The sequence below is a fragment of the Amblyomma mixtum genome, chromosome 4 (assembly GCF_055824585.1).
Source record: "Amblyomma mixtum isolate Tamu chromosome 4, ASM5582458v1, whole genome shotgun sequence".
NCBI lineage: Eukaryota > Metazoa > Arthropoda > Arachnida > Ixodida > Ixodidae > Amblyomma > Amblyomma mixtum.
This window is the reverse complement of record NC_143015.1, coordinates 69,185,565-69,204,939: the sequence shown is the minus strand read 5'-3', so window position 1 is coordinate 69,204,939 and position 19,375 is coordinate 69,185,565.

The following is a 19,375-nucleotide window of genomic DNA, read 5'->3' as shown; positions in this document are numbered from 1 at the left end:
TCAAGCTCGCAACACTTTCAATAAAGTTTTCGCGCACCGAGCGAACGTTAACATCCGCGTGTCGCACTTGCATCCGTGTCCTCCAGAGGCTGTGGAGGCCCAGAAGCATGATTGAATCATACGGTACTCCTGCTTCATTCTGAATTGGCAAGTATCTGATGCCGTAGGGGTCCAGGGGAAAACCTTTTTTGACTGTTCGTTGGAGCACATCCCAATAGAAAATAGGGTCCCAACAGTCCAGAAATACATGTTCTACTGTCTCGGGTTTTTTGCATAATAGACAGTTTGTGGTCCATGGGACAAAAATTCCCTTTTCGTGCAGCCACGTTTTAACAGGAAGTGTATTCGAGTGCAATTTAAAGAAAAAAGATTTCGTAGATGGGTTCACAGGCATATTTTTAACTCTCTTTAATACATCGTGCCCTGGGCCTCCAAGATAAGGTAACCGGTAGATTGGGGTCAATAACATGGTGTCCACCAGATCCTTATACAGCTTTTGCTTTGACACTTTAGATAAGTACTCAAGGGAAAATCGCACATGGAGCAGCCTAAAAGAGAGTACAACCTCTCGCATGTAACCATTGACAGTGCCACACATATTCGCACAAGATGAGACGACAAATTCAGGAAGAAGTCTCTGCAACCGCACTTGGATAACAGTCATAAGAAAATTATCCCTTTGATTTCGAAGAAAGAAAAAACGCGAAACAACTTGACGCAGAAATAAATGCACAAGGCCGAGGCCTCCTTTTTCCACTGAAAGAAACAGATTGGTACGACTGGTTCTCTCCCAGTTTGACGACCAAATGAAAACAGCAAATACTCGATGCATCTTTTGAATACTGGCCCGAGATGCGCACAGCACATTCATCAAATACCATATTTTGGATACAAGGAAAAGATTGCAGACGGAGGCTCGCGCAAACATTGATAACTGCCTCCCTTTCCAGGCATCTGCTTTCTCCCTCGCCCTTGACATATCCTCATTCCAGTGTTCACTTGCATCGCGATAATGCACTAGGGGGACGCCGAGATATTGCGTCGGCAAAGACGACCATCGCATCCTGGAAAAGTGTTCAGGCATCGCTTCCCAGTCGCCATGCCAAAAGCCAGAGCTTTTGTCCCAGTTTATGAGACACCCCGTTTGTTTGCAAAATTTATCCACCGTGCTGATCACCTCGGTAATGCTGCCTCTGTCTGAACAGAATACCGCAATATCGTCCGCATAAGCAAGGATTTTGACGTGAGTCGACTGCAATCGAAAGCCCGTGATGCTCTCACTTCTGATGATAGCTAAGCACAATGGCTCCAAGTAGGCCGCAAACAGCAGAGGCGATAGCGGGCATCCCTGCCTTACCGACGAATGAACTGCTATCCTGTCTGTGAGGTCACCATTAACAATAATGCGCGTGGTGCAGTTTGCATATGCCATCTTGACACCTTCTGCAATAATACGGCCTACATTAGCGTGCTCCAAAATGCTCAAAATGACATCATGGGAAACGCGATCGAAGGCTTTTGCCAGATCTAGTTGCATCATAGCGATGCGGTCCCCGAGCACATCGCAACATTCCAGTACGGTCCGTGCGACGTGCACATTTGTGGCGATACTCCTACCTTTGATTCCGCAAGTCTGGTGCGGCCGAACCAATTTCGTAATTATGGTCTGCAATCTCTTTGCTAAAACCTTCATGCACAATTTATAGTCCACGTTGGTGAGGCTTATCGGGCGATAGTTCCCCACCAACAACCTCTTTTCTGGGACATCTGATTTCGGAATCAGCACTATGTACGACGTGGTGAATGAGAGTGGCAATTGTTTTCTTTCATAAGCTTCATCTAGAACTCTTAGCAGTAACTGAGCGACTGTGGACTTAAATGCTTTGTAAAATTCGGCCCCTATTCCATCAGGTCCTGGAGCTTTTCCCGCTTGCAGGTCTTCGATTGCAATCTCTATTTCTTTTGCAGTTATGGGCTGCTCAAGACGCTCCTTTACTTCGTCCTGAAGTCTCTGCAGGAGAGGCAAAAAGTCAACCAGGAAGGCCTCATTCATGTCACGCGTATGTCCAAGAAGCTCAATGTACTGCTCTTCAAATAGCTGCTTGATTGTAAAAGCGTCACTCGTGACTTCATCTCCGTTCCTTATCTGCCTGATTTCGTTTTGGCAAGCATAACGCTTTTCGTCACACAAAGCTCGCTTCGTCGGCGTTTCACCAGCCCACAGTTTCTGTGTCCTTGCGCGTATAACGGCAGCTTTATACCTTTCAGTGTCTAAGCGTTCGAGCAGGCTTTTCACCTCCCTTAGGTCCTTGGAATACTTCCCAGGCTCGGAGCTTTCCATGCCTATTAAAAATTGCAGTTGTTCGCGAGCTGCTTTTTCTTCCTGTTTTTCTTCTTATCGCTTCAAGCAACTTTTTTCAATGGCGCTTCTTTTTATCCACTCCTTGAAATCTTCCCATTGAACCGCAACAACGCTGGGTCGCTCCTCAAGCAGCTTCTGCATTCCATCCGCAATATCAGTTACGAATTCCTCGTCCTCTAAGAGCTTTACATTAAATTTCCAGAGATTCCAGTTAAATCTTGTCTTTCTTTGCTTTATGCCGAAACTTGCGATCACTAGGCAATGATCACTAAAAGCTACAGGTATAACTTTGCAACTCGTGCAAAGTGACACGAGATCTATGGATGCATAAATTCTGTCCAACCTGGCATGACTATTACGTTGAAAATGAGTGAACTGAGGTCGATTCCCTTCGGTAAATATATTGCCAATATCCTCTAAGCTATTATCATAAGCCAGAGATTGAAGCAATTGAGCACTCTTATCATGCACAGGTGTACCCTTCACTCGATCATTAGCTGCACACACACAATTAAAATCTCCCAACAGCAACAACACTCGGTCGCAAACAAGGTAGGGCTCCAAACGGGTAAAAAGATCAAAACGCTCAGATTCAACATTTGGAGCATACACACATATAATGCGCCAACATAAATTGGAAAAAGAAAAATCTACAACAATAAGCCGTCCACTAGGGCAAGAAAAAACTGACTCGACAGTGATGCCTAAATTATTTCGGACAAATAATACGCACCCACCCGAGGTGCCAACGGAATGGCAAACACAAACGTTAAAGGCTGCACGAAAGGTGGACACCATGCGATCAGTGGATTACTCACTTTCGATCTTAGTCTCTTGGACTGCAACTATGTCAAGCGCGTTTTCAGCAAGCAGGCGGTTAAGCTGGCACTGACGCCGTCGTGCACCAAGGCCTCTCACATTCAAAGTTGCTACATGTAAAGCTGTTTCTAGTTTCATCGCCATGCCCTATGAAAAGGAGACTTGAGTCCCACAGTACCCCTCATAGTCAGCCGAGCAGTGTTCTTAAACTCACTGTGCATGTACGGTGTCGCCTTTCCAGATATCCGCGTGCAGGCGTCGGGAACCCATGGGTAATTCCTTCGCCAGCAGTTCCAGATCCGCGCACACAGTCTGATGGGTACCACTCCTCAGAAAAAAAAAACAAGGAAAAAAAGAAAAGCAAGAAAAAACACCACAAATGCACATTGCAGAACTACGGAGGCGGTTTCCCCGCCTGCCTTGTCTCGGCCATGACGTTCGGCCGCGGCTTGAACATCGGACGCCGGATTCCCGGGGTCTTCGACGGCGGTTCGTCGCTGCCACCATCACGATGCGTCTTTTCGCCGGCGCTTTCCTCGCGGGAGCGTTTTCCAGCCGTTAGGGTGCCAGCCTCCTCACTGAAGTCCATGCCTTCGGTGTTGGCAGGTTCAGCGCTGTCCGGAGCTTCCGCCGCGGCTTCTGTCGCGCCCTTCGGCGCGCCATCGCCATCCTGTTGAAAGGCACTCTGAACTTGTACTACACTCGCCGGTACCTCACTTGACGTCGCCTTCTGCTTCGTCAAAACCGTAAGCGACGGCCCTTCCCTCGCTGCTGGTTGCCCGTCTGCACGGGCTGCATCTTCCGCATCAGCCTCGTCCATCAGCAACTCAGACGAGTCTACTCCTGTACCGGGGCCGGTAATGCTCGCGTAAGTGCGGGCACACTGTCCGTCTTCGTGGCCGAACCGTCGACAGGCTCCGCAACGCGGGACTCGGCATTCCTTACGGATGTGTCCCGTACTCCGACAGCGTAGGCACAACGGTGGTCTGCCCGGTACAACAACGAGCGCCAGCTCACCGCTAACGTTCAGCTGGTGCGGCAGGTCGTCCAGCTTCACGCCAGCTCTCAACTTCAACGTGACGAGTCTAGTAGTCGGGCCTTTTTCTGGCATATCACTCACGCGCCAGTGCTCGCGGGCAACTTCCGTCACTTTTCCGTACGGCGCAAAGGCAGCCCGAACATCCTCGTCGGGCACGTTGTGTAGCAGCCAGTGAAGTTTCAGTCGCACGTCTTGGTTGGCCGGGTCAATCACCAAGCAGCGGCCTTTTTTCACTACCAGCTCACCGACACTAATAATCTTGGTCACCGCTTCAGCATCCTTGAAAGTGACGGCCCAGATGTGGCTCATCCGATACGCCCCCATTGCGATAACATCGGGGAGCAGCGACTGCTCTGCTAAAGCGTCGCGGAAATCTTCCACCCGGTACGGGCGGGCCCTGATATCGGCGTGCAAAAAAACCGTATTCAAAACGAACCGACCTGTAGGCAGTGCTGGCAAAACAACCTGGTAAGTATTTTCCTGTTGACTGGCCCTGTCACCGCGGCCTGACACGGCCGCTGAAGCCGCTCCATCGGAGCCCTGCATCCTGCGTCCGTTCACTGGCGTGGCCGGAAGCAGAATCCCGGGAGCCACCGGTGTTGGCCATGGCTGAGAAGCCTACTGCCCGTAAATGTGCCGGCATGGAGAGAAAAAAAGATGAGCTCCCCGTCGGGGAATCGAACCCCGGTCTCCCGCGTGACAGCAGGGCCGGATAAAGAAAAATGGGGGCCCTGGGCTAATGCGCATGTAGGCCCCCTCTCCCTTTCCATACACTGGCCCCCCTGCTACACTACTGGAATATACCAATGTTTCATTGTAATTCCGCCTAATTAAAACAGAACGAAGTGCGATCAACGGGATTCATGCAACAGTAAGGCACTAGTATTAGTTTTACAGCGCACAAAACACAACGCGACTCTTGGAACGCGCGACACGTGTCCGTGTGTGGCCGAGCGCCGAACGTCACGGAAGAGCCACCGACAACATGCGGGGCTGCATTGCAGCGCGCTGCGCGTGCCGCCTACTCTCATCTTTCAGTGACACCGTATACACAAGCAGACAGACGGGGTTTTGTTTGCAGCACTGTTTTAGTGCTCACGCATTAAAGAAAAGCATGCTGAGCTCGCTTCGTACAGTTGAGCTGGCTGCTCCGGCAGCGACTAGGAAATAGAAACACTCGTTGATTAGTGCCCCGAGAGGGTATTATTAAAAGTTGTCAAAATCAGATTGATTACACGGTTAACGTTTACTACTGCCCTCATGGGGCACATTTGAATAGCAGAATTGAAGTCCTGGATCAGTGGTGAGCGTGCTCGGCTGCTGAGCCGAGCATCCGGGTTCAAACCTAGCCACACAGCGGCCGCGTTTTGATGGAGGTGAAATGCATAAAGGCGCCCGTGTGCTATGCGATTTCACAGCACGTTAATGATCCCCAGGTGGTCGAAATTATTCCTGAGAGCTCCACAACGGCACCATTTTTTTTTGCTGCGCGCTGGATCAGTGGTTATGGTGCTCGGCTGGTGACCCGAAAGATGTGGGTTCGATCCCGACCGCGGCGGTCGAATTTCGATGGAGGCGAAATTCTAGAGGCCCGTGTACTGTACGATGTCAATGCACGTTAAAAAACCCCAGGTGGTCGAAATTTCGGGAGCCCTTCACCAAGGCTCCTCTCATAGCCTGGGTTGCTTTGGGGCGTTAAACCCCCATAAGCCGATAAACCAACGGCACCTCTTTCTCTCCTTTCATTCACACCTTCCTCCCTCCCCTCAAGACATGGCTGAGGTGTCCACCTAGAAGTGAGGCAGTTACTGCGTCATTTATTTCCTCGAAAATTAAATTTCCCCTGGATCTAAAAAACTAACCCCAAGAAAAAGAAACGAACAAAATAAATTGCCCCGGCCGCGGCGGTAACATTTCGCTGGAGGCGAAATGCTAGAGGCCCGTGCACTATGCGATATCAGTGCTCTCTAAAGAACCCGATGTGGTCGAAATTATTCGGAGCCTTCCACTACGGCATCCCGCATTGCCGGATTTGATTTGGGACGTTAAAGCCCATAAACCTAAACATAAGCACATGAACGGGTGTTTCGCCTTCCTAGTGGCCGTCGGAGCACAAAGTGAAACCGTGGGACTTCCAAGAAGCTAGCACAGCCTGATTTGTTATTCAGTTTGGTAAAAGTAAAGAAGAAAACCCGATGTATAAAATAATTCTGACGACCATTTTTCATATCTGTGCGAAATTCGAACTCGAACAAGCCACCCGTATAGCTGAGAGAAGTATCCCACTGTGCGCGTTTATTTTCTCCACAGTCTGTATATGATACTCGCACAAGTAGACACCGCTTCCAATTACGCTGCGCATTCTAGTTTCGTTTTTGCCTACCCTGCTCTCATCAAACTTGTGACACTAAACATTGCATTTCCTCATATCTGTAAGCCATGCAGAGGGTGCAAAGCAAGTATTTTTCACATGTAGCACCGCACTACATATTAGCGGATATGTGGAGTTTTAAAAATTAATTAGTGGATTTTTAGCGGATTATGAAAGCAGTTCCAGCTTGGTGGCGAGGTGGGAGTCCCGCCTTTTATGCCGACACCAGGACTCTCAAACACTACACCTTCAGACGCCACTGGACGGGGATTGAAAGAAAACCACGAAAACCTTTCCGCAAGCAAACGTATTATATCGCTTCGCAAAAAAGGAGGCCCCCTCTGGGTGGCGGGGGAATCCAGCTCGACAAGCTCCCCCCCACTGATTAGGCTAAATGAAGTTACATAAGGTGGGGGCCCATCTCCTCGTTCTGGTTTTCTCACTTCATATGTGTTGCTCAAAGTTCCATTGCCCGCGGTTCCGTATACTAAGCAAGTTAGAATAAATGGGCCCCTTCTCCTGCTGTCGGAGGTGAGGCCCTGGGCTTCAGCCCCCTTAGACCCCCCCTTAATCCAGCGCTGCGTGACAGCGAACGTCGTTCCCGCGCCGACTAGGGCGCCCCTCACGGCGGCGAGCGCACACTCGGAAGGATACGATCGGCCCGCTGGCGTTCGGAAAAGCCTGTTTGGGCTCTGTTTCGCGCGTAGCTGTTGCCTTTTCGGAACAATGCCGCAATGCAACACGAATTGCTGCGTCGTGGGCTGCAACAGCACGTGCGTCAACTCACCTGGAACGAAGCTTTATAGGTTTCCGAGCAGACCGTATTAAATAGAACGGCGTCACCGCTGGATCGCGCTCGTCCAACGGCAGAAGTAAGGTTCTCTTAGAAAAGAAAAATACGAATACTTAAGTACTGTACACTAGGATACAAACCTCTCTAGGAAGTTAACTCGTTTAAGAAGTCTTTTTTTCGCACTGCATGACATTAAAGCTGGGGAACTCATTCTCGATCCTCTCCCATTCAAAAAGCATCAGGGCTTGCGGAGAGCTATGAGGAGGGGTTGTAGGGGGCTCAGCTGGCGTACACTCTTCTGCGCTCAACATATCAATTAAGGGGCAGTTGAGGTCACCGAAATATTGCGTGACATGGTTCAGTGGAACCTCCTTTGCACGCACTGAAAAATCGCAACATAAAAAGACTCGAACTTTCAGCAGCTTGCGTGAAAATATTTTTCCGGAGTAAACACAGCTGGTAAGATCACCTTTTTCTTTTTTGGGGACAGCAACGTTAGAGTGCCTCGGGTATGCCTTACGAGACGCCGGTACGCCCCACGATCGTGGATGAGAAGTTTTCGAGTCGCATTTGCCATCTTGTATGTACAGGGCAACTGCCGCGGCGTGCTTGCACTTCCCTGCGATGCCAGCACGGCAATCGCAGCTCCCCGCGAAGATTCGTCTTCTGCCGTCGACCTTCAAGCATTATGTCACCTATAATTCCATGCGTCCACACGGTATACGCTGAGCATCACGCATCTCGCCGGTGCGTTGATTTTCTTCTGCGGAATACACCTAGCTGTCACCTCCGATCCGTGCGAGTCGAGCAGTTCCCTCACCTCGTAGACGTGCCCCGCTTCAAATAGAAGTCTTCCTTCCTCCAAATTCTTTCCACGAAAAAAGATGTCAAGGTCGTGTAGCTCCCGAAACCCGGCTAAAATTAATATCGGCGCGTTGTTTGCCGCCATCACTGGGTGTCAAACACGCAACGCGAGCCGTTGACTGCGGGAGTAATCCTGCCGCATTTGAGCAGCTACTCCCCAGATGGCGCTAGAGGTCCGAAAGACGGGGCGCCTCCTAGCACTTGCAACTTGCCTTGAATGGCGGAGGGGAGCCGCCGGTGTTGGCCATGGCAGAGAAGTCTACTGGTCGTAAATGTGCCGGCATGGAGAGAAAAAAAGATGAGCTCCCCGTCGGGGAATCGAACCCCGGTCTCCCGCGTGACAGGCGGGGATACTGGCCACTATACTAACGAGGAGATTTTTTTTTTCTTTATTGCATGGAAGAACTTCCGTAGAAAGGAGGAAAACTTCAATCAGACTGGTTCGCGTCTCAAGTTACCGGGCTGCTTAATAGGAGCCCGCCATAGCCCTAACTCAACACTGCATCCCTATCAAAACATCACAATTCAGGGAGGCACACACATGCATCTAGGGACGGCAGCCAGCTTGGAGGTTCTTCGCGTGCAGCATATACACTCCTCACCAAAGCACACTGTTCACGAAACACAGATTTGGACGATATTGGTGGCTCGGCATGTCTGTCCATCATATGGCTTTTCCAAAGACTGAATAGTCCCATCAACATAAACAGATCATAAGGCACAACAGAGTTTTTGTCAACAGGCAGAAATCTAATAGTGTATGGTGTAATTTCAATGTCCTTCTTAAGAGTTCGTTTTAGTATGTCCCAAAAGAACATGGCATCACGGCACAGGATGAAGCAATGATCAATTGTCTCAGGCACGTTACACAGACGGCAATTCACATTCCAGAGTACAAACATCCCCTTGTCATTAAGAAATGTCTTGACAGGCAGCGTCGCTGTGTGTAGTTTGAAAAAGAACGTTTTAGCGGCTGCCTGAATGCACAGCCGCCTAACACGCTTTAGAACACTGATGTGCAAAGACCCCAGATAAGGCTGCCGATACAATGGTGTAGGGAACAAAGACTCAGTGAGAGCCTGGGTCATCTGTTTTCTCGAGAGGCTATACAGGACTTGAAGGACATACGCGAGCTTTGCAAACAAAAATATGTTACAGACCTGTGCCCTCGCAAACACTGAGAGTTCCCTACCCATCCAAGCCTGTGTTTGCCGCCGTAGAGCTACAATTTGTGAATCCCAGTAGGCTGTACTGTTGCGAACTTGGTGCAGCGGAACGCCTGGGTACTCAAGAGGGCTACTGTCCCAGCATATGCCACCGAACTGGCTTGGCCTAGTTCCCCAATAACCCAACCAAAAGCCTTTGGATTTCTCTAAATTAAGAGCCGCGCCTGATACATCACAGAACTGTTTAGTCAAGTTTAGAGCCTCAAGTACACTCTTTTTGTCAGAACAAAAGAGAACGACATCATCAGCATAGGCTAAAACTTTAACTTCACATTGAGCCAGAGAGAAACCGCGGATAGCTGCGCTGTTAATTATACTGAGACAGAGGGGTTCCAGATATAGGGCAAACAACAATGGAGACAGTGGACATCCTTGACGAACAGATGCTTCTAACGAGGAGAGATGGCAGTGGGGAGCCACCGGTGTTGGCCATGGCAGAGAAGTCTGCTAGTCGTAAATGTGCCGGCATGGAGAGAAAAAAAGATGAGCTCCCCTTCGGGGAATCGAACCCCGGTCTCCCGCGTGACAGGCGGGGATACTGGCCACTATACTAACGAGGAGAGATGGCAGAGGGAAGCCGCCGGTGTTGGCAATGGCAGAGAAGTCTACTAGTCGTAAATGTGCCGGCATGGAGAGAAAAAAAGATGAGCTCCCCGGCGGGGAATCGAACCCCGGTGTCCCGCGTGACAGGCGGGGATACTGGCCACTATACTAACGAGGAGAGATGGCGGAGGGAAGCCGCCGGTGTTGGCCATGGCAGAGAAGTCTACTGCCCGTAAATGTGCCGGCATGGAGAGAAAAAAAGATGAGCTCCCCGTCGGGGAATCGAACCCCGGTGTCCCGCTTGACAGGCGGGGATACTGGCCACTATACTAACGAGGAGTTTTTTTTTTCTTTATTACCGACTTGGCCGGAAAAACGAAACACAAAAATATAATGACATGACAATAAAAGCACTGGTCAGTTTCTAGCTAGTGCACGATGATAAAATGGATTAAATGATTTTAGTTGGTCGAGGACAGGCAACCACTCAGGTTGTGGAGCTCGCTGTTCGAAAACTTCCTGTGTATACATGATGCTTTCAATGAAATACTCATGTGCAGGATGCACAACAGCATGCTCATGCCTGACATCCATTCGCGTGCGCCATAGGCTATGCATGCAGAGCAACATTAGCAGGTCGCAAGGCACTTCACCTGGTTCTGCACATGGTAGGAAGCGTATTCCAAAAGGCGTCAAAGGTAACTCTTTTTTCAGTGTGCGTTTCAAGACATCCCAAAGAAAGACAGCGTCATGACAATCGAGAAGGATATGCTCTATAGTTTCCACTCTTTTGCAAATTAGACATTCCACTGACCAAGGTACAAAAAGGCCTTTGCTCTGCAACCATGGCTTCACTGGGAGGGTTCCAGTATGCAATTGAAAAAAGAAAGAACGCACTGAAGGCTTCACCGGCATTCTTTTGACCCTTTTTAGCACATCGCGTTCGCGACCCAAAAGATATGCACTGCGATAAACAGGCACTGGCAGAAACACATCGAGCAGGTCCTTGTACATCTTTTTCCTTGTTACAATGGCTAGATACTCATCGGAAAATTTTGACCGAAGAATACGGACTGCTGCAACAACTTCTTGCAAGAAAGCACTTAACCCACTCCGACCTGCAGACATGGATGACACAACATAATCAGGCAGTGATTCTGACAATCGCACTTGTATAATAGTTCGCAGAAAATCATTATCTTGACGCAAGAAAAGGAATCTAGTCACTATCTGCCTCAGAAATAAATTTGATAATCCTAGCCCCCCGTTTCGCACCTTATGGAACAGATTGCATCGGCTGGTACGTTCCCATGTTGACGACCAAATAAACGTTGCAAACACTCTGTGCAACCTTTGCACTGAAGTCCTTGGCAAAGTTAACGCTTGCAGAACATAGAAAATCCTCGCTATTAAAAACATGTTGCACACCGTAGCTCTTGCAAACATGGAAAAGTTGTGACCGCCCCATTTGTTTGTCTGAGCTTTGACTCGTTCGGTTTCATGGGCCCAATATTCTTTGCTTTCTTTGTAGTTGGTTAGCGGCACGCCGAGGTACTTTCCTGGCGTGTCTACCCACTTCATTCGACAGAATACTTCTGGCGTGGCCTGCCACTTTCCATGCCAAAAACCAAAACATTTCTGCCAGCTTATCGCACAGCCACTTGCATCACAAAAATTTACGGCTTCTCTCACCACTTCTTGCACGCTTTCCTGGTCTCTGCAGAACACTGCTATATCATCTGCATATGCCAATACCTTCACTTCAGTATGACAAAAGGCGTAACCTCGAATGTTTTGCTTAGTTAACAGCTTTAAACAAAAGGGCTCCAGGTAAAGTGCAAAAAGCAGTGGAGAAAGAGGGCAACCCTGCCTCACTGACGACAAGACAGGAATACTGTTACTCAGGCGGTTATTAATTATGAACCTTGATGTACAGCCATCATAAACCATTTTCACGCCATCAGTGATGATACATCCCACATTCACATGTTCCAAAAGCACGAACAAAATATCATGCACAACTTTATCAAACGCCTTATGCAGGTCCAGTTGCATCATGGCGACACGACCCTCCGTTGCATCACAGCATTCAAGGACACTCCTAGCTACGTGTATGTTAGTAAAAATGGATCTGTCTTTAATGCCACAGGTCTGGTGTGGGCCAACAAGGGTTTTAATTACTGTTTGGAGTCGTCCGGCTAGCACTTTCATATAAATTTTGTAGTCTACGTTAGTTAAGCTTATTGGGCGGTAACACTCAACTGACTGCAACCTACTCGGGTTGTCCGATTTTGGGATCAACACCACGTGGGAAGTTCGAAAAGACGGCGGAGTTAACTTTCTTTCATAACACTCGCTTATTACGCGTTGTAATGCTATTGCCATTTCTGTTTTCATAGCCTTGTAGAGTGCGGCACCGAGGCCGTCCGGCCCAGGCGACTTGTTTAAGCTCAGCTGCTGTATTGCAGCTTCGATTTCTGCTGCAGTTATAGGCTCCTCAAGTACCTGCGCCAGGTCATCCTCGACTCTTGGCATTAGCGACAGGAATGCAGTTTTGTAATGTTCAACATCAGGCGTTTTAAGGCTGAACAAGTTTTGGTAATATTCCAGAAACGCCCTTTCAATCATCTCAGATTCGGAAGTTACGTCATTGCGATAACAAATTTCCTTTATCTCTTTCGAAACTGCATACTGTTTTTCGTCGCTGAGCGCCCTTTTGGTGGGCGTCTCCCCAAGCCAAAATCTTTCGCTGCGCGCCCTTATCACAGCACCATTTCGTTTCATCTATTAGTTCAAGCTTAGTTTTGGTCTCTCTTATTTCTTGTCTGTACAACCCCGGCTTGACGGCTTCCATGCTGAGCATGAAATCAAGCTCGGTACGAAGTTCTTTTTCTTGCTGTTTTTCCTTACGCTTTAAAACACGTGCTCTTTCTATAGCGGCCACTTTCACGTCGCATTTAAATTGTTCCCATGTTTGTATAAAGTCTGACTCTTTTTCTAACAAGTTTTTGACTGAGTCTTTTAGTTTCTTGCTAAACTCCTCATCCTCCAACAATGTGTGATTAAATTTCCATAATTCCCAACTAAACTTGACAGTCCTTTTCCTCTCCCCAAGTGTGACCACGACTAAAGAATGATCACTGAAGCTGACGTGCACAGTCTGGTACTGGGAACACAAGGGCACAACCTCAGAAGAAACATAAATTCTGTCCAGCCTTGCGTGACTAACGCCTTGGAAATGCGTGTACTGTGCTTGTTCGGAACCTTGCATTATAATGCCAATGTCTTCCAATTCTGCTTCATTAATCATCTCAGACAGCAGCTCGGCACTCGTGTCCCGCAGGGTTTTGTTGCTTGTTCTATCTTCAGGTCTACACACACAGTTAAAATCTCCAAGCAATAGTACACGCTTTTCTGTCAGCAGGAAAGGTTGAACACAGCGAAAAAAGGCATCACGTTCGGGAATTCTATTAGGTGCATATACACACACAGCTCTCCACTCTACCCCAGAGAAATAAAAATCGCATGCTACAATCCGATCACTTTCACAGGAAAATACAGTTTCCACGCTGACTTTGCAGTTTCGTGTTAAAATCAGACACCCTCCCGACTTTCCCGTTGCATGGCACACGCAAACACTGAACTGTGCACGGTAAATTTCAGCCATCGCATCTGTCAACTCTTCGCTTTCAATTTTTGTCTCTTGAATAGCCAACAGATCGATTTCGTTTCCGAACAAGAGACGCTTAAGCTGATTTTGCCTCCTTCGCGCAGAAAGACCTCTCACGTTCAGTGTGGCAATACGCAAGCAAGATGTTATTTGACACGCCATCTAAATGGTTGGGATTCGCCGCTCTCGAAGTGAGATCGGTTTGCAGCTCACCTCATCAAAAATCTTTCCAGTTTGCAAAGTACGGCGGTGTCAGCACTGAACCCGATCGAAGACCGGGTTACCAACACGAAGACCCTGCAAGGCACCTCCGCTAAGGCGGAGGGACACCCGACGAAGTCCTACGATCAGGAGGGATGTTCGGCTTGGGCTTGTAGGCCGCACGTCGAACAGGAGGCGCTTTGGGAAGAGGTTCCTCATGGTCCGTCCCGTCGTAGCTCGTCGCCTTGTCATCAGCTTCGTCGTGCGTCCTCTTCGCTGGCAAAGTTGACGCCGCGGGCATCTCCGTGTCAATGTCCTTCTCGTCGGTCGATTCCAAAACCGTCTCAGGTGCACCTACCGCAGCATCATCTGCTTTTCCCGCGTCCGCCTCAGTTTTGGTGTCAGGCACAGGTGGTTCTTCTGATTTGGCAGCCTCATGTTCGGTGGGAAGCGTTGCTTTTTCTGAGGCTATGCTTTTCGGTACTGCGTCTTCCCGGCTCTCATGGGTCGCCTCTACCGCGTCGACTTCGTCCATAATATGCTCCTCAGTAGTATCCCTACGACCAGGACCGGCTACGGTAGCATATGTTCGCACGCACTGGGCGTCGTCGTGGCCGAAGCGACGACAGAGCCCGCATCGTGGCACACGGCACTCCCGACGTATGTGTCCGGTGCCGCGGCACCGGAGGCAGAGCGGAGCTCTGCCAGGAACGTGGACGAGTGCGACGTCCTCTCCAACACGCAGCTGGTGCGGTAAGTCCTCGATGGTAACGCCCACCTTCAGCTTCAGTGTCACTGAGCGCGTAGTAGACGACTTGTCGACGCAGCCTTTGACTCTCCACTTGTCCCGAGTTATGTCGGTCACTTTTCCAAAAGCCGCCAGAGCTGCCTTCACGTCGTCATCTTGCACGCCGTGTAGCAGCCAGAACAGCTTCAGCCTGACGCCCTGGTTGCGTGGGTCAATGACCACGCAGCGGTGGTCCTTGACGTTGAACGCCTCCGCCTGTAGCATTTTGTTTTTTCCTTCTTCATTGCAGAATGTTACGGCCCAAACATGGTTCATCTGGTATGCCCCGAGGGCAACCACTTCCGGCAGCAATGACAGACGCTCAAGAGCGTCACGAAAGTTTTCAACACGGTATGGCCTGGCTTGGACGTCGCCATGCAAAAAAACAGTATGCAAAACGCTCGAACCTGTTGGCAAATGCGGCAAAATCAGCTGGTAGTCCTCGTTCGGTTTGATCGTACTCCTGATACCGCGGCCCGGCTGGGCCGCTGAATCCGCTCCTTGGGAGCCCATTTTTTTTTTTCTTTATTGCCTGGCTTTGACACAGAAAATTTCACAACACAAACAATGAACAAAAGACAATAAACGCTATATACATATGACTCGTGGTCAGCCAGCATGCATCTGGCTTCGTCAAATTAAAACTCACGCAATGTACAGAGCGGCTCTAGTCTTGAGAGCCACTCCGGAGGCTCCGCAGCGGCTTTCTGAATGGCGAGAAACATGTCCATGCTTTCGCGGAAATAAATTCTAGCAGGTCTTGCGTCTCTGTCACAATGGTAGCCCGCCATTCTGGAGCGCCATATACAGTGGAGGCCTGTAAGCATTATTAAGTCAAAAGGCACCCCATCCTCATTTTCAACACATAAGTACCGGATGCCATACGGGTCTAGTGGAAATTCTTTCTTTAAGGTTCGCTGCAAAACATCCCAAAAATAAACCCCTTCCCAACAGTGCAAAAATACATGGTCTATTGTTTCCGGCTTTCTGCAAATTAAACAGTTGGATCCCCAAGGTAAAAATAATTCCTTTCCTTCTAAAAATTTTTTAACCGGTAAGGTTCCGGTGTGCAACTTAAAAAAGAAGGTTTTTGTTCCTGATGGCACCTGCATGTTTTTAACTCTCTTTAAAACATCTTTGCCTTGGCCTCCACTGTACAAGGCCCTGTACAAGGGCACCGGGAAAACTACATCGCACAAAGCACGGTACAGTTTCTTTCGATTCACAGTCGACAGAAAGTCATTTGAAAACCGCGCGGAAAGAAACCTTACACTGGCTACGACTTCCCGGTAAAAACCGGTGACTCTACTGTAAACATCAGCAGTTCCGACGATGTACTCTGGAAGTAGATGCCACAGCCTAACATGGCATACGGTACGCAAAAACGGGTCTCTTGTGTCCTTAAAAAACAAAAAACGATTGACCAGCTGTCGCAAAAACAAATGGCCCAATCCCAACCCGCCGTCTTGTACCCGTCGGAACAGGTTGGTCCGGCTGCAGCGCTCCCATTCAGACGACCAGATAAAGACGGCGAAAATTCGGTGTAGCTTTTGAATACTTAACCGTGAACAGTGCAACACCTGCATTACGTACCAGAGCCTGCTGATAAAGAACAGGTTGCAAACAGTGGCTCTGGCGAAAATCGACAAGGTCGTTCCTTTCCACTTATCAGCTCTCTCCCGTGTCTCTTTGACCTGTCCTGTCCAATAATGTTCACTGTCACGGTAAGCATCGAGCGGAACACCCAAGTACTTATCTGGTGTTGTCGTCCACGGCACACTAGCAAACCTTTCAGGCGTAAATGCCCACCTTCCATGCCAAAGCCCGAGGCACTTCGACCAGTTAACCCCGCTGCCTGTAGCTTGGCTGAAATCGCGTACACATTGAACAGCCTCGCTTATGCCTCCCTCGTCAACGGCAAACACAGCAATGTCATCAGCGTACGCCAAGAGCTTCACTTCGGCTGCTTGTAATCTGAATCCGGTAATACTCCTGTTTTTCAGTATCTTTAAACAAAGGGTCTCCACATAAATACAAAATAAAAGGGGGCTGAGGGGACAGCCCTGGCGCACCGAACGCTGCACGCTAATGGGGGCCCCCAGACTCTTGTTAACGATCAATCTCGTCGTGCAGTTCCGGTATGCCAGGGCCACACCCTTGCGAATAACAGAACCAACGTTAACATGGCCTAATACTGCAAACAAAAGTTCATGGGCAACGCAGTCAAAAGCCTTTTCTAAATCTATCTGGAGTATAGCTACCTGATCATTAGTGTCATCACAGCATTCTAATACACTGCGCGCAACGTGGATATTTGTAAAAATGGACCGCCCTTTAATCCCGCAGGTCTGATGCGGACCAACTAATAAATGGATCACGGTCTGCAACCTTCGTGCCAAAACCTTCATGTAAATTTTGTACTCGACGTTAGTGAGTGCTATGGGTCGATATGCTGCTACCAGTCGTAATCTGTCTGTGTCGTCCGTTTTCGGAATCAGCACAGTATGGGAAGAGCCATAGGACGGAGGCAGTGATTTTAGTTTAAAGGCTTCATTAAAGATGACTGTCAAGACCGGGGAAATTACACGCTTAAATTCTTTGTAGAATGCCGTGCTGAACCCGTCCGGTCCAGGCGACTTACCAGGGTTTAAGCTGTCTATTGCTTGCTCAACTTCCAATTGAGTTATCGCTTGCTCTAATCGGTCTTTAGTTTCGTCGTCCAGGCGCGGCATCTCGGCCAGAAACGCCTCCTTAAAAGTGACAACGTCTACCGGATGCAATGCGAAGAGCGCCTGGTAATGCTCGAAAAAAGCTGCTTTGATATGATCGATGTCCGTTTTAGAAACACCTCTCCATTCTATTTCGTTTATGTGGTTTCTTTCGGCACGGGCTTTCTCTAAACCAAGCGCTCGTTTCGTTGGCGCTTCCCCTGCGGCCATGTCTTCTGCCCTTGCCCTCACCAGCGCTCCCCGATAACGTTCTTCTTCGATAAGCTGTAACTTTTGTTTGGTTTTCCTTATGTCTTCTATCCATTTACCAGGCGCTCGGCATTCCTGTTTTATCATCTTCTGAAGCAGTGCCTTTAGCTCCATTTCCTCTTTTTTTGCTTCATGACGTATACAGGTAGCTCTATCTATTGCTTTTAATTTTAAAGTTTCTTTAGTGAGCTCCCACTGCTGCCAAATCCTCATGTTACTACTTGGTTCTATTTTTGCTATTTCTTCCCTTACAGCACGGTTATAAAATTCGTCCTGGAGTAGCTTCTCATTTAACTTCCACATTTCCCATGAAAAACCATTCCCCTTCTTAATGAATCCTATGCAGCATTGAACCAAACAGTGGTCATAAAATGAAACCGGCAGAACTACATAACTATTGCATTTAGGGACCGTTTCCGCGGATGCACAAATTCGGTCTAGCCGTGCGTGACTTGTGCCCTCGAATCGTGTGTACCTTACAGCACGCGTTCCTTCAAGACACTCTGCTACATCCTCGAGGTTGCAGTTCACAATCATTCGTAACAACACTTCGGTGCTTTTATCCCTGAAACCTCGGACGCTTGTCTTGTCGCGCGCACTAAGAACACAGTTGTAATCGCCCATAACAATGAGCTGCCTGTCCGTGCGAAGCCGTTCTTCGACGCTTTCAAAAAACGCGGCTCGGCCATCAACCACATTAGGTGCATACAGACAAACAATGCGCCAGTCGATGCTACAGAGCGAAAAATCGATGGACACGTATCGACCCGACAAACACGAATGATGCCCGTGTACCTCTAGCCCCGGCAACTTCTTGACAAACAGAACACAACCAGCCGATGTGCCCACCGCATGGCTGACAACGGCAAAATATCTAGACGTGAAACGTCGCACCATGCTCCCGGTCTCTTCCTCACCATCGACTTTAGTTTCCTGCACTGCTAATATATCAATATCTTGCTCCGTTATAAGTCGGTACAGCTGGCTTTGTTTTCTTTTGCCTGCCAGGCCTCTGACATTTAAGGTGGCGACTTTGAACGGAGTTGCGGAAGCCATTTCAACTTAAGAAGAAGGGACCGAAAGCATGGTGCTTACCTCCCGCGCCCAGCATATCGCTAGACGATGCCGTCGCCGCCGGTGTCATCCGGCGCGAGCACATGGACCTGGTCAGGCGGCGCCTTGCCGCCGCCACGCCTGTCATCCGGAACCTTCGGGCGCGGTCGCAGACTGGGTCGTCGTGCTTGGGGCGTCTTTGTCGGCGGTTCCTCCACGCTGGACTCTGCTGCCTTCTCCCCGTCGGCCTTGGTCTCGGTGTGCGGACGCTTCGCAGGGGTGGTCACGCCGGTGTTCACGCGGGCGTCGGCCTTCTCGTCGCGGTTCTCGCTGGCCGCCTTTGTTTCCGCTTCCACGTGCTCTGGGGGGTTCGGGTTATCTTTGGGCGTCTCCAGAGGCGTCAAAGGTTGGTCACAGATGGGCGACCCGCTCTCCTTTGCGCCAGCCGCGTCGGTGTTGCTGGTCGAAACCGCAGGCTCAACCCCCGCCGTTTTGCCCGTGTCGTCGATGCCGCTGGCTGCTTCCTCCGCCTCGACAACGTCCATGAGCTCTGCGGAGTCGCTCGCCGCTACACGCCCGGTAGCCGACGCGTAGGTGCGCACGCAGTCGGCCTCGGAGTGACCGTAGCGTCGGCACTTCGAGCACCTGGGCACCTTGCAATCACGGCGT